Here is a 14,957-nt window from a genome sequence, read left to right as displayed (position 1 = left end):
CTCAGTAAGATACTGGGGAGGATAGGAAACCTTTGTACTGTATTTCCGCATATAGTGGGAATGTTGTTCAGAAATATAAGCATTTACTTTTAGACATCATGTGTTGTATTGCAGAGGGTGCATTGGAATGTATGTAAATATATGTGGGTGGTGTAATAGCAGGATTTCCAAATCAGAAAACTTGTTTCCCTCTCCAATTTTATTAAATATAGTGCTGGAGATGAGAGCCACAGTGTCACTGTAACAGTGGTTCTGCCACTTTTGGGATATATTAGTGGCTGAGAAAATAGCTTGGCTCTTTGAATGACAAATGATCAAGTGATCAGATATCAGGTGGTGCTTGTGCCGATGTCAATCTGCCTCATTATCCTCTGTTGGTTTGGAGTGCTCTTTGTTCTTCTTCATTTATAGTTACGTTTTATAATGCTTAGTTAGTATGGAATTTTAACAGGTCTTCCCCCTCCCCAAAAAAGAGATACAGATTTTTTTTAGTAAGAAGAATCTTTCAGTTCTGCAGAAAAACACATAGAAAACCTTTACTGCATATTTAAATAATGACGTCTCTTGTGAGCATATGCCATGCAGTATGTTAGGTTTTTATTAATGTTCAGGGACAATTTCTATGGTTCAGAATGATTTCTATCATAAATCATCCTCTGATGTCAGGTACTGTTCTTCTTTACAATTCTGTCATTCCCAGTTGTCCCAATTCAGTTGCTATCATTGCAGTGGCTTTATTGTAATGTCATCTCGAATATTTTTTTGTGGTCACTTTACATATTAAAAGGATTTCAATATTTAGTTGATTAATCTGTTAGATTAATCAACTAAAATCTCTTAAGAGGCAATACATTTCTGTGTGTTTCAAATAATGTCAACTATTTTAAAACAAGTACTTGTAAAAAACTTCAAGTGGTAAATATAAACTTAGAAGCAAAGTGCAACATTTGTGTTCATCACCTTAAAAGCAAAGACAGTGCCATTTCCCCCCTGTTCTTCAGAATTATTATTTTGTTCGTATGGAAACACCTGCAGATTTAATTGGTTGAAACTTATATCAAGTAGCATTTCTAAAGCAGCAAATTTAATTGATACCAAAAGATCCGTCACTAGACTGATGGTTTTGGACTGGTGAGTTTTGAAAATTTCAACAAATAATCATGTTCTATAAGCGATCTCCTAAATCCAAAAACCTTAGCCAGTTAATGAGCAGAGAAGACACTGCCCACTTTTGAAAGGCTACGCAAGTAAACATCTTAGTTTCTCTGATCGTCTCTGTTAGCTTTTGACTCCTGCTGCCTGACATAAGAGGTCTAGGGGAGGGTGTTTATAAACCTCTTTTCCTTCAGATCTTCCCATGGCCACTCAAGAAAATGACTTAAGACCCTACCTTGAAAAAATGCCAGTATACTATAGGACTGTAGCAAGACCTTAATCCTACTCTCTTGATAATCCTTTTCTTTTCCAATGAGGGTTTTTTTATTGAGGGGGTGTGTCTCCCACTGTTCATTATCTAGTTTTCCGCAAAAGCCTTTTTGAGTACATATAATATACATTTAAGATTAAGGGGGAAAGGCCTTCTCGGATAGGAGGTCTGGAGCCTGCTACCTCTCTCTTTTTTAGAAATGAATTGCTGAGCTTTCCCCCCTTCATCTGATGAAGGGATTGTTGTTTCGTTCATATAGTTATTCTACCTGAGGCATGGCAGTGTAATATGCAAAGACACAGCATCTGTGATGATTGCCCTAAACGGTTGTGTCAAAGGCAGCCAGGCATGGTGGCAGATACAAATGGATGCAAATTAAGCCAGCACCTTTCTTAGCCATTTTGCACTCGCTGCTTCTGGTAAATACATTATTTAAACATTTAGCTCTAGCTGTATTTAAAGTTAGGTTTCTTCTGACACTCCGTTGAATTCAATATAGGGAAGCAATCTGAAACTCAGATTGAAGGAATGGCAATTTGTTGAGTTTTACCCTGTAAGTGTGACTAAATAGGTGTGAGAGCACCGTCCAGTCGGCTTGACAATACAGTGTTTGCACTTAATCCTCTAAATAGTTCAGATGCTTTAAAGCAACACATGTTCTCTTGTTAGTCATTACTGCAAACACCTGTGAACTATTTAATTAGCCATCGCAGTTGGTGCAGATTGTCGGAGGAGTCTACTGATTAAAATGTATCATAGTTACGTTCAATTTCACTTCTCTTGCTTTCTAATCCTGGTGAAATCTCTGCAGGGTCAGTTTACTTTTCAATAGTATCAGGCACTCAAAGTTACCTCAGTCATCAGTGCAATCTGGCTGTGGGGAGGCATGTAAACACCCTCTAAAACTTGGTGCAATCAGATTGCAGTTGCAAAGGCTCCTGGGATTTCTTGCTGGTTTTGCACCATTTTTGCAGTTTTTCTACTCTTTTGTGGGGGCTGGAAAGGATGTTTTGTTGTTTTGCGCTTGTCACACTATTTTTCAGTTTAAATAAATTTATTTAATTTCCCCCCTGGCGCCACACATATACACAGTTGTATATGTTCTACCCGGACGCTGAGGTCCAGCACCAAGGGCCTTCTGGCGGTTCCCTCATTGCGAGAAGCAAAGCCACAGGGAACCAGGCAGAGGGCCTTCTCAGTAGTGGCGCCCGCCCTGTGGAACACCCTCCCATCAGATGTCAAAGAGATAAACAACTATCTGACATTCAGAAGACATCTTAAGGCAGCCCTGTTCAGGGAAGTTTTTAATGTGTGACATCTTAGTGTATTTTTGGTCTCTGTGGAAGCCGCACAGAGTGGCTGGGGAAACCCAGCCAGATGGGCAGGGTACAAATAATAAATTGTTGTTGTTGTTGTTGTCCACGGGTTGAGCGCAGCTAAGTGAGGAGATGCCTGCACATAGTAACACCTGCAATTTCCACAGCATGTTGGGAATGTTCAGAGCACTTTGTATAGCTCATGTACTAAGTCACAAGAGGACCTGCACCAAAACAGTGCCGTGAGACATACGCTTGTCCAGTATGCGAGCCAACCAGTCATGTATTCTGTATGGATGCCCCATTCCATTCTCTCCCCACCCTATTTTCTGTTGTCCTGCCCCACCTCCTGCCAATCAACTTACTGTGCCCACTGAACATTTTCAGTCATCATTTGGATGGGTTTTTTGGGAGGAGGTGTGTTCTTAATATATTTTTGTTCCCCCATGCCTCCCACATGGATGATGCTGTTTGCGATACATAAAGATCCACATTCAGAGAATGACTCCACTAATAGCATAGCAGATCCTTTCTATATCTGGCGCTTTATATAATCTGTGGCTCTGTAGCTATCGTCAATGAATATAGATGAACTATTCTTTTCTTCTGTATAACATTTCGCCGCTAAATAAAGATAACAAAAATTGTAAGGAAAGAAACCATAAGGACATTTTTGCAAAAATTGCTAGCTGATTTCAAAAGTCCTTTCTGGTCCAGCCTTCTTTCTCCAGTAGTAGCATCTAGGAAGCTCACAAGCAGAGCTGTTGTTGTTGTTGTTGTTGTTGTTGTTGTTGTTGTTGTTGTTGTTGTTGTTATTCAACTGTTCGCTTCTAGGAACTGATTTTCTGAAGTATATTTTCTCTGAACATGGGAGATTCCGTTTTGCTATCAATGCAAAAAGCCATTGATACACTGCAACCCTAGACTCACCTCCCTGGGAGTAACTCCCATTGAACTCAGTAGAATTTCTAAGTGGACATGTGTGAGATTGTGCTATCATCCTCCTTGAGTTTGCCTCATTCTCTTGGAAAGCCATCTAAGGTTGTAGCCCTTACTACATCTATCAGGGGTTAATTCTGTTTCTTATAAGTGCATTGTATGAAATAAATGCAATTGTATGAATGATGGACAGTAGATTTCAGCCAATCATAAGGAAAGCAACTTGATGGTAAGAGCAGTTTGACAGGGTGTGTAGAGAGAGGCTGCGTAAATGTTGATACAAGACTGGGGTCAGATGGGCATTGGTGCTGGTTGACTGTCATCATAAGGTAAGACATAAAAACATAATAAGAGCCCTGCTGGATCAGACCAATGGTCTAGTAATTAGTCCAGTGGCCAACCAGATGCTTATGGGGACCCCACAAGTTAGCCATGAGCTTACCCAGCAATTGATATCAGAGAGATCTGATAGTAGAACACAGCCATCATTATGGGTAGCCACACCAGACCAAGTTGTGGTTCACAGTTCTGTGTTCTGCAGCTTAAGATAAGGTACCCAAGAGGTTGGTGATTGGAAGTAAGCTTTTAGAATTTAAAACCGATGTTTTGTCAAACGTGGATGTGGTAGATGGATGTAGTATCAACAGAAGCAACAGAACCTGGAGAAGATTGGGGCTGAAAGACCAAGGGGGGAAAGTGTAGATACATGGAAGCTAAGTTGTAAGTGGGCGCATTGTGTGAGACTCCTGAAGGCTACTGCTTACACGGCACAGAACAGAAATTAAAGCTAGTGCCTTCACTTAAAACTTTCCTGCTTTTTGGTGCATGTGTGACTTAACTCTTCTCTTAAGTTAAAGATTTTTAAATCTTAGAATTATATTTTAATTCTTAAAAGTAGACCACCATGAGCAATGGAAAAACATGGAATCAAAATAGTCTCAATAGATAAAAACATGGGCGGGGGCAGAAAAAGAACTTAAAATGTATGGGACTAAATATTTGATTACTATTCTCATACCCTGTTCTTCATTCATTCATTTCAGGGTAGGGTGGTGTTTTGAGGAGCAGGCTGCCTGTTATGTAAATGGCGCAATGTGAATCGATGGCTTTGGGTATTTTTCTTCTTCTTAATAACAGCAAAGCTCTGCCTGCTATTACTGTCTAGTACGAGTTGTCCTGATGTTATCACCGTGAAAATTGCAGGTGTAGCTTCTCTCTGCGCTTGTTCCTTGGGCTGGGCTATGTTGAATCCGTGGTGTGTGTGTGTGGAGGGAGGAACACCCAGGTGCATAATGTGGAAAAGGCTATGTGATGTTTGCGTGGATGTTAGCAATAAACGCATTGAGAAGTATGTTAAGAAGCCTTCATTTTGTGTAATGAAAGCCTGGCTTTAGTTTATAGGTCTGTTATAAAAGTCACAATAATGTAGAGATTAGTTCCAGTGACTGAGCGGAATGGGCACAGAGGACTGGCTTAGCATAACAATGCCAGCAAGGCATTGATCATTTGGTGGCGGCAGCATTGTGCTCAGAATGAAGTGGGGGGGGGGGAGAATCCTAATGCTGTGCATGCTTTTCCTTTTACATTATTCAGTTGGCCCACCGAAATTAAAAGACCTATCTCACAGTAGACTATGACATTCAGTAAGAGGTGCTTAAAGTGATGTTCAGAACATCCTATTTCTGGATACTCCAGAAGACATATATCTACAGGTGAGATCTATCAGAAAGAAGGGAGTGGTAAAAGAAACCTAAAGCTTTCCTATATATTGTGATCACTCTGGCATGTATTCTGCGCCAATTACATTGAAATTTCACAACGTTGTCCAAGCCGCATTAGCGTTGTTTTACAGTACTGCTGCTCCTTGCTTCACTAACTCATATATATTGTTTAACATAGCTGATACTTTTATAGGGGAACCCGCACTTCGTGCATTAGGAGAGAGGAGTTGCAGATCAATTAGGATTTAGGAAAACCACCTCGAAAGCATGGGGAGGGGGGTCAATCCTGGTTGAGCTTGAGAACAATATTGGACGGTTAAAAAATCGGCATCCGCTCTACTATTGGAGTCCTCTTAAGCACAGATAGCAAGCCACTGCCAGAAAAAGGTTTAATGAGGATAAGTACTTATTTTTCTAACTTCTGAGACCTCCTCCAAATGAGAAAACAAATATTATTCAGCTAGCACTGAATCTGTTTGGGGTGATTTAATACACCTCTTCCAAAGACCTTCCATTTAAATGGCTTGTTTCATATATATTAACTGCTAATGCTTAGCTACTAGGACAGATGCTATGTGACTGTCATGACATTCAGAAAGCTGCTGCCGGGCGTTAAGTACAGTTAAATTATTTCCAGCATCTGGCTCTATAACAAGTCTCCGACAGGATATTAAATTTTTATTTTTGCTCTCTCTCCACCCCTTCTGACATTCAGACATCTCATTAATTTTGGCAAAACTATATATCCTGCGTGCAAAGTGGAGAAAGCCGTTAAAGAGGGCAAGTACATTTAGTGCCACGTTATAACTTAACATTATATCTGGAGAACATGTTGTCATTCCCACATGCCTCTGACTTAACCTTTAAACTGTCATTGGCAAACAGGTCTGTGGGATGTTATGATGGTAGCAAATGGATATGTATCACTGTAAAAGGATTGTATTTATTCAATCTGTCTGTGCATCTTTCTAGTTAGGTGATGGGAGGAATTTGTGACCATCCGGAAGTAGCTGTACTAAAACTGTCATCATCTTTGAGCAATGTCCGTGCTCGCTGGAGGTCATGGGAGTTGTGTTGGAGTCCAACACCATTGGGAGCACACCATATTGGCTACCCTTCACTATCTAGCTTTCCTTCCACAAAAGGACAGTGCTTCCATATTTGTTTCTCTGTGTGGTGAACACAGAGAAACAAATATGCTCCACACCATTTATTTATTTTTAAAAAATAGAATCCACTTCCTCAAAAGAAATTATCCAAGGCCACAAGTTTCTTATTCTGGAGACATTGATCTCACACCATGTTTTGTTTTCCCTACTTTAGTCTAAAATCTTCTACTTCTTTTTCTTTTTACTGCAGTCTCCTTGTATCTAAATGCAAACTCAGCTGTATAGCTCAGTTCATCCACCAGTAACTATGGATGAGCTTGGTGCAAAACTCAGTCTCCACTTTGCAGTGAAAAACAATGTGAATTGTGTTTTATTTTAAGCAGCTACTATTATAAAGCAGCTGGTGATGTTGATATATGTTGGTTTCTGTTTCTATAACTCAGAACAGTTGTGCTGCATCACTATGTTTCTTTAAGAAAGTAGCTCTGAGAGATTCAGTTCTTCCCTCTGTCTTTATATACGGTAAAGCATGGGTAGGCAAACTAAGGCCCAGGGGCCGGATCAGGCCCAATCACCTTCTTAGTCCAGCCCGCGGAAGGTCTGGGAATCAGTGTGTTTTTACATGAGTAGAGTGTGTCCTTTTATTTAAAATGCATCTCTGGGTTATTTGTGGGGCATAGGAATTCGTTCTTCTTCTTTTTTCAAAATGTAGTCTGCCCCCCCCCCAAGGTCTGAGGGACAGTGGACCGGCCCCCTGCTGAAAAAGTTTGCTGACCCCTGATATAAAAGCACAACCTCACTCTTAGTGTTGTCTTTGTTTCAAGATCATGTGAAATGGCAGTTATACAGCCAGTCTGCCACCTGCTGATCTTCCTGTTGATACCTTATATATAAATCAAGATAGTTTGTGTACAGTTGATCCTTTACATGCAATAATGTGGATTCCATTTTACCTACCTTTAAAACAAAACTTTACCACAGAAATAGAATTGGGCAGCGGTGGGTGGAGGGAGGGAATGATTTATCGACAAATTGTCTTTAAGATTTATGTCCTACAATTCACCCAGAAGTTACAGGGCAGGTTACAGCAACACACAACAGGGAAAAATATAATGGGGTAGCTCAGTTGGTAGAGCATGACCCCACATCATTCAAAAGATCCCTGCATTGCAGGGGGTTGGCCTAGATGACCTTTGTGTTCCTTTCCAGCTCTGTAATTCTATGATTCTAAGTTTAATGCATGGGGGGCTACATAAGAGCGGTCAGATACTATATATGCAACAGCCCGATGTCTGTTTGTCTCAGAATAAGTACCACTGAGGTGGTGCCTAGGACTTGCCGATCGCATGGTCGGCAGTTCGAATCCCCGCAGCGGGGTGCGCTCCCGTCGTTCGGTCCCAGCGCCTGCCAACCTAGCAGTTCGAAAGCACCCCCGGGTGCAAGTAGATAAATAGGGACCGCTTACCAGCGGGAAGGTAAACGGCGTTTCCGTGTGTTGCGCTGGCTCGCCAGATGCAGCTTTGTCATGCTGGCCACGTGACCCGGAAGTGTCTGCGGACAGCGCTGGCTGCCGGCCTATAGAGTGAGATGAGCACACAACCCTAGAGTCTGTCAAGACTGGCCCGTACGGGCAGGGGTACCTTTACCTTTACCTTTAAGTACCACTGAACTCAACAGGGCTTACTTCTGAGTGGACATGTATCAATTTGTTTTATTTAAACAATGGATATGCTGCTCAACTAAAACCATCTATAAACAGTGTAGAACAAATACAAGACCAAAGAGATAAGAATTGGTTAATACTCTAAAATCAGCATTCAGTGAAAAGCCTGCTGGAAGAAAATAGTCTTCACCAGGCACCAAAAGTTCAATGGGGAAGGGATCTATCAGGCCTCAGCTGAAAGGAAGTTGGACCCGCAATAAATTTAAAAAGGCAAAGGACCCCATGACGGTTATGTCCAGTCAAAGGTGACTATGGGTTTGCGGCGCTCATCTCGCTTTCAGGCCAAGGGAGTCAGCGTTTGTCCACTGACAGCTTTCTGGGTCATGTGGCCAGCATGACTAAACCGCCTCTGCTGCAACAGGACATGGTGGCGGAAACCAGAATGCACGGAAACGCCGTTTACCTTCCCACCGCAGCCATACCTATTTATCTACTTGCACTGGCGTGCTTTCAAACTGCTAGGTTGGCAGAAGCTGGGACAGAGCAACGGGAGCTCACCCCGTCGCAGGGATTCAAACCGCCGACCTTCTGATCAGCAAACCCAAGAGGCTCAGTGGTTTAGACCACAGCGCCACCCACGTCCCAGACCCACAATACTGAACACACAGCTCCTGTGTGTCATGCATCCAAGCCACGAGGAAGCACCAACAGTGACTCCTCCCCAAAAATTGGCACTGGCCATTTGGTTTTTGCCAATCTCATAGCAATCATCACAACTTTGTGTGGCTAGGCATTGAATAAGCCTTAGTCTTGGCTGGAGCAGAGGTTGTAGCCTCCCCAGTTAAGGGTGTCCCATTAAAGAGATCCATGAGGAGTGGCTTCTGTCCAATGCCCAGGCGGGGGCTAGGACCATAGCACTCCTCCAACAGGGACCCATCAGGGTGGTACCCCTATTTGATGTAGGTCATAGTCCTTGCCCCCATATGTGGTTTACCCTTAGATGCACTCCCAGGAGTCGGGCTGGAGTGGAACAATTGGCTTCACCCAATGTCTATGCCAAACCACTCACATCTGAAACCAATAAAGTTGTGGCCTATTTGAACCCCAAAACTGTATGCTGCTATCTTACCTGTTTCTTCATCACCTAGGGAACTGCAGGGTCATGGGGCTTTGAGACACAACCAGCTGTGAAATGAATGATACTGACTGCTCGCTGCATTTTACTAGCTTCTTCTAGCTGGTTCTTTGGTTGCTGAATTTTAAGTTTATCAGGTTTTGTTTCAAAAAAACAACAACCAAAAAACACCATGTGTGTACACACACACACACACACATCCATTGAAAGCTTTCTGAAGCTTGATGTTGATTGCAAGACTGGAGCAGTCAAGTGATGGAATCAGAACAGAAAAGGTTAAGGAATGCTTAATGCAAGCATATTTCAAAACCTTGAGCCTTGTAGTGAAATTCACCTTACAGCGTTAGAGCAGCTAGCAGGGAAGGGATTGGCACCACTATTAGCAATTATTTTTGAGAACTCAGGGATGACAGGTAAGGTCTCTGAGGGCTGCAGCAGGTCAAACTCCATGCCTATTTTTAATAAGAAAGAAAGGGGCGAAAAACAAGGATCCGGGGATTACATTCAAGTAAGTTTAATTTAACACCTGGCAAATTTTGAGAGTAACTAATAGAGCAGTCAATCAGTAAGCAATGCACCTAGAGGAAAACAAGATGAACAACAGTAAGACAATGTGACTGGGCTCTGTTGAAGAATGACTGCTGTAATGAATCCTGAAAAGATTTCCTGTGTTTCCAATCAAGTATTTGGGTATGGGTGAGACTCTGGCTTTGTATAATACCATGAACATTTTAAATTAAAGATTATTTTGTGCTCGTACCTTTAAGGAAGTAGCTGCATCCAAGGGCACATTGATCTGGCCCACAGAGGCAAATCATTACACAGAGATCAGCAGCACTTGCTCTGTTCTTTCTAAGTTTTGCAGCCAATCTAATTTTCATTCCAAATTGCTCAAGATCAAGGTAGTCCATGGGAGATAATCAGAGAGTGGGTGGAAAGAGTGAGGAAAAAGGGAGGGATAGGCAGAGAGCAGGGGGAAGTGAAGGGGTGCATATGATTGATGGTGATGGGAGCTGACTAATCGTATTAAATAAAGAGGTTATCATATTCACAAAATTCTAAAGTAATAATAAGAAGTGCAAGCTGGATTTTGAAGGGGCAGAGGAACCAGAGACCAAATTGCAAACATGCGCTAGATTATGGAGAAAACTAGAGAGCTCCAGAAAGACATCTACTTCTGCTTCATTGACTATGCACAAGCCTTTGACTGTGTCGACCACAGCAAACTATGGCAAGTTCTTAAAGAAATGGGAGTGCCTGATCACCTCATCTGTCTCCTGAGAAATCTCTATGTGGGACAAGAAGCTACAGTTAGAACTGGATATGGAACAACTGATTGGTTCAAAATTGGGAAAGGAGTACGGCAAGGCTGTATATTGTCTCCCTACTTATTTAACTTATATGCAGAATTCATCATGCGAAAGGCTGGGCTGGATGAATCCCAAGCCGGAATTAAGATAGCCGGAAGAAATATCAACAACCTCAGATATGCAGATGACACAACCTTGATGGCAAAAAGTGAAGAGGAATTAAAGAACCTTTTAATGAGGGTGAAAGAGGAGAGCGCAAAATATGGTCTGAAGCGCAACATAAAAAACCCCGAAGATCATGGCCACTGGGCCCATCACCTCCTGGCAAATAGAAGGGGAAGAAATGGAGGCAGTGAGAGATTTTACTTTCTTGGGCTCCATGATCACTGCAGATGGCGACAGCAGTCACGAAATTAAAAGACGCCTGCTCCTTGGGAGAAAGGCGATGGCAAACCTAGACAGCATCTTAAAAAGCAGAGACATCACCTTGCCAACAAAGGTCCGTATAGTTAAGGCCATGGTTTTCCCAGAAGTGATGTATGGAAGTGAGAGCTGGACCATAAAGAAGGCTGATCGCCGAAGAATTGATGCTTTTGAATTATGGTGCTGGAGGAGACTCTTGAGAGTCCCATGGACTGCAAGAAGATCAAACACTTCCATTCTTAAGGAAATTAGCCCTGAGTTCTCACTGGAAGGACAGATCGTGAAGTTGAAGCTCCAATATTTTGGCCACCTCATGAGAAGAGAAGACTCCCTGGAAAAGACCCTGATGTTGGGAAAGATGGAAGGCACAAGGAGAAGGGGACGACAGAGGACAAGATGGTTGGACAGTGTTCTCGAAGCTACAAACATGAGTCTGAGCAAACTGCAGGAGGCAGTGGAAGACAGGAGTGCCTGGCGTGCTCTGGTCCATGGGGTCACGAAGAGTCGGAAACGATTAAACGACTAAACAACAACAATAATTTGATATCATGAAAATCCACAGAAACGCACTTTCTAGCAAACTTGGGGGCAGTTTGGTTGTAGTAAATGTCTCCAACATTCCTAGAAACCATGAAGGGGTGTCCTTCTTATGTTAGGAAGCTGGCAGGGTGGTTTGGGAGTAGGGGATCTCTGGACCAAACCAGCAACACTTCGAATTGTGCCCAAATGGCAACCATTGCCAGGATAGCTGTAACATGGTTCCATGAGTGTGTACCAGTTGGCATCCTTCTTATTGCATTATCGACCATCTGCAAGCTTCCAAATGTGCCTCAAAAGAAGCCACATGTAGAGGGTATTGCATTGCTTCTATTTCAGCATACCGTATTTTTCCGTTTTCCATCTATAAGACGCCCCTATTTTGGGGGCCTGAAATTTCAGAAAAGGGGGGGAGATGGCAAAAAGGTGTTGAGTTTTTTTAGGGTGGGGATTGCCCAGAGTTCTTGAGCTTTTTGGGGGGGGGATTACCAAGGGGAGGGGAGGATTACCGAGGGTTGTTGAGCTTTTTTTTTTAGGGGGGAATGCCAAAAATTGCTCACCCACACACATTGCAAAATCCATCTCCCGTCTGTCCCCTTGCTGGCAGAAGCTGCCAATTGCCCACACAATTGCCACAGTATCAGCCAATCAACACCACCCGTTGACGCAGCAACCAAATAACACACACTATAGCCGCTAACAGCCACGGCAGAAACCAATCAAACGTCCACCCTATGCACTAACCATGTATAAGACAACCCCCACTTTTTAGCATGATTTTTAAGGGGGGGAAACCTAGTCTTATACACGGAAAAGTACGGTAACTAAGGCATATGTTAATTTATTCAGATCTGACGTTCTGGGCCTAGCTAATAACCGCCCCCCCCTCTCCTACAATTATAGAAGTTTATACCTACGTGTCTATATCTATGTATTTATCTATCATCTAGCTATCTATCACCACCCACCTCTCCAAACTTATATAAACCTAAGTGTATGGACCTTTGTTGCTGATCTTATAATTCTTCTTTCCTCATCACTTTCTTTCCTTTCTAAAGGCATGCAAATAAACTTTTTATCTCCCCAAAAATGGTGAATAAAACATCAGTTACGAACCTAGCATAACTCGATTATTTTACGGAGTGTGTTCTTAATCTATTAATCTGAAGCAATTTCACTGAAGCAAGCTTTGCTTCTGTGGTGCTGTTGCTGAGCCAGCAGCGGAATGAGACTAACATCTATTGAAGCCTATGAGAAAAATCTAATTGCACTGAATGAGAATCAGATCAAGATCAAGAACGTATACAGGAAATGCAGCACATATGCTGTGTATTTGGAATTTAATAAGGTGTCTGCAGTGTACATTTAAAGTAATATCATGCCACTTTAAATAGTCATGGCTACCACAATTTCCAATGTGGTATAGCAATCAATCCATCTTCCCAGGTAATTCTGGGAATCCTATTTCTCTGAGGGGAATAAGGGTCTCCCAACATCTCTCAGCATCCTTAACAAACTACAGTTCCCAGGATTTGGGGGGAGGGGCACATGACATTGATACTGCTTTATATGTGTATATATAAAGAGAGAGAGCAGATGGGGCCAAAGTACAGTTGAGTCCTTCAGAAATCTTGTTTGAATGGCCCATTCCGTAGTCATGCCCCTGTTATTATAAGTGCCACGTTCCAAATTCATTTTAGTATGTATCTACATAATAAATGCTAGAAAGGAGAACCAGACATTCAAGGACAGATTGGGTTGCATCAATCATAAGGTCATTTTAATGGTTTGCAGATGGTGATATGAATCCGAGATACATTTTTCCTCTGTTTCCTGTTTATTCATTCTTAAAAGTGACGGTTCAGTACAGATAATAGTCTCCCCACCCCCATCCTGAGCTGAAACTGATAGGGCAGAGGCATTATATACCTATTTATCCCACTAGTTTTCAGTTTTCATATTTTGGGGTACCTTGCGAACTCTGTTCTAGTGAGCATTTGCCACCACTTAGTGCTACTGACTAAACTTGAGTCAGTGGAGTGTTGCAGCAACAAAAAAGGCTAAGGCAATTATGTGTATTGTCAACAGATGTATAGTATCCAGATTGCGAGAAGTAATGGTACCGTTCTTTCTGCGTTCGACAGACGTCACCTACAGTAATCTGACCTGTTCTGAGTACCACAGACCATGTCGGAGGGCAAAAGATGTTCATGGGCCTATAGATTGTTCTGTGAGGAAGGTTGAAGGAGTTTGGTATGTGTAGCCTGGGGGGAAGACTATGGAAAGTGCTATGAAAGAGAGCCTTCTTAATAGGTGTTGTTTTAGAGGGTAGAACCTGAACTCAGTAGGTTCAAATGAAAACAAAAGGGATTCAGACTAAACACTAGGAAGATGTTCCTGCCAATGTGAGCTGTTTGCCAGTGGTACACATTGCCTAGAAAAATGGTAGAATGTCCTTTGTTAAGGTTTTTAAGCAGTCTTATCAAGGACACTGCAGTAGATGCATTGGCAGCGGGTGGACTAGATATCTTTTGAGGTTCTTCTTTTCACCGGTAAGTGATGTGCCCATTGATGAATCAATATATTGGCCTTAAGGTTTGAACAGTTTTATACATATTTTGCATTCTTGTAGCAGATAGGATTTTGGGGTTTTTTTTACATACACAGTCATAGCTTTGATGGGAAATTTTTGGATGGGGCTAGTTTGGGGCCTGGTACCCACAAGGCCATGAATTATAAATAGCTGAATAAAAAGGTAAAGGGGCCCCTGACCATTAGGTCCAGTCGTGACCGACTCTGGGGTTGTGGTGCTCATCTCGCTTTATTGGCCTAGAGAGTTGGTGAACAGCTTCCAGGTCATGTGGCCAGCATGACTAAGCCGCTTCTGGTGAACTAGAGCAGCATACGGAAACGCTGTTTACCTTCCCGCCAGAGCAATACCTATTTATCTACTTGCACTTTGACATGCTTTCAAACTGCTAGGTTGGCAGGAGCAGGGACTGAGCAACAGGAGCTCACCCCGTCGCAGGGATTCGAACCGCCAACCTTCTGATCGGCAAGTCCTAGGCTCTGTGGTTTAACCCACAGCGCCACCTGCATCCTGAAAAGGCTGAATTTGTCGTTCTGAAATAACTAAATAGTGTGACATAAATCTTAGAACTTCAGCTGAGAATAAAGTGTAGCTATTCTAAGAAGCAGTCATTGTTTCCCCTTGTGATCAAAAGCTAATTCCAAATACATCTGAATCCTTTAGTGCCTATACGTTTATATTCAATCATAGGGGCTTAACATAATTTTGATTCAATATTCTAGGGTGCCCCCAATCAACATCTTAAACTGAAGGCTCTTAGCAGTAGTTTACGTAGATGTTTCTAACAT

General features: G+C 42.3%; 1 protein-coding gene across 2 annotated transcripts in view; it reads left to right on the top strand.

The window, feature by feature from the left end:
* SGCZ (sarcoglycan zeta) overlaps positions 1 to 14,957 on the top strand; it is a 542,307-nt gene that overhangs the window by 469,538 nt on the left and 57,812 nt on the right. The window lies entirely within an intron of this gene.

Source organism: Podarcis liolepis (genome assembly GCF_965112155.1).
Source record: "Podarcis liolepis genome assembly, chromosome: 9".
Taxonomy (NCBI): Eukaryota; Metazoa; Chordata; class Lepidosauria; order Squamata; family Lacertidae; genus Podarcis; species Podarcis liolepis.
This window is presented reverse-complemented; position numbering and strand designations above follow the sequence as displayed.